Source organism: Meleagris gallopavo, chromosome 29 (assembly GCF_000146605.3).
Source record: "Meleagris gallopavo isolate NT-WF06-2002-E0010 breed Aviagen turkey brand Nicholas breeding stock chromosome 29, Turkey_5.1, whole genome shotgun sequence".
Taxonomy (NCBI): Eukaryota; Metazoa; Chordata; class Aves; order Galliformes; family Phasianidae; genus Meleagris; species Meleagris gallopavo.
In genome coordinates, this window is record NC_015039.2 from 643,377 (window position 1) to 644,782 (window position 1,406).

A 1,406-nucleotide genomic window follows, 5' to 3' on the forward strand; every position below is an offset into this window, starting at 1 on the left:
ATGGGGATGGGGATGGGGATGGGGATGGGGATGGGGATGGGACCCCACTCACAGCTGCTCCTGCAGCTCCAGGATGACGCCCTCCAGCTCCTTCTTCTCCAGCTGGTTCTGCACCACCGCCTCCTCCAGCCGCAGCTTCAGCCGCTTGTTCTCCGCCTCCAGGTCCTTCAGCTGCGACTCCCGCAGCCGCACCAACTCCTCCAGGTACCCCTGCAGGGCCACCATCAGCAGTGCCACCCAGTGCGGGGTGATGGGGACAGGGCTGGCTCAGCATCCCCTTGGGTGCCACAGGGATGTGGGCAGCAGCAAGCCGTGCACGGGGTGCTCAGGGCTGCGGCATCCCGTAAGGATCGGTACCCAGGAAGCCCCATCCCAAGGACCACCAGAATATGGGATGCTCAAAGCTGGAGCATCCCATAAGGGTTGGTACCCAGGTGACCTCATCCTAAGAAGCACCAGGATGTGGGATGTTCAGAGCTGGAGCATCCCATAAGGATTGATATGCAGGTGGCCTTGTCCCAAGGACCAATAGGATCCAGGAGACAGGATGCTGAGAGCTGGAGCATCCTATGAGGGTCGGTACCCAGCTGGCCTCATTCCAGATACCGGTGGAATGCAGGAGGCAGCACAGGATGCTGAGGCCTGGAGCATCCCATAAGGGTCAACGTCCAGGTTGCCCCATCCCAAGTACCACTAGGAAGTGGGATCCCATAAAGATTGGCATGCAGATGGCCCCATCTCAAGCACCACTAGGATCCAGGAAACCGAACAGGATGCTGAGAGCTGGAGCATCCCATAAGTTTGGTACTCAGGTGGCTCCACCCCAGATACCATCAGGACACGGGATGTTCAGAGTGGGAGCATCCCATAAGTTTGGTACTCAGGTGGCTCCACCCCAGATACCATCAGGACACGGGATGTTCAGAGTGGGAGCATCCCATCAGGATTGATACACAGGTGATCTCATCCCAAGGACCAATAGGATCCAGGAAGCGGCACGGGATGCTGAGATCCGGAGCACCCCATGGGGGTCAGCACCCGCTGCCCCCACCCCGGTACCTTTTGGGCGTAAACGATGCGGAACTTCTGCTCCATCTTGCGCCACTTGTTGTACCAGCTGTCCTCGTCGGTGACCAGCGGCAGGTAGGGATGCTCAGGTGAGCTGTCCTCACTGGTGCTGCTCCCCATGCTGCCCCGCTCCTCCTCCTCGCTCAGGTAGTCGTAGCTGGGGGGAGGCATGGGGGGGGGCTCAGCGGGTGCGTGGGCACAGGGGTGGGCAGTGGGGCTGTGCGTACCTCTGTGTGAACTTCAGGTAGGGCGTGTAGTCGATGACCGCCGACACCTTGCCGTCCATCACCTCGCCCTTCAGGCAGAAGCTGGGGGGTGGGGAGAAGGGGATGAGCGGG

The 1,406-nt window shown here is 60.6% G+C and overlaps 1 protein-coding gene across 1 annotated transcript in view; it reads left to right on the forward strand.

The window, feature by feature from the left end:
* GPATCH8 (G-patch domain containing 8) overlaps positions 1-1,406 on the forward strand; it is a 43,725-nt gene that overhangs the window by 27,539 nt on the left and 14,780 nt on the right. The gene's annotated exons all lie outside the window — the stretch shown is intronic.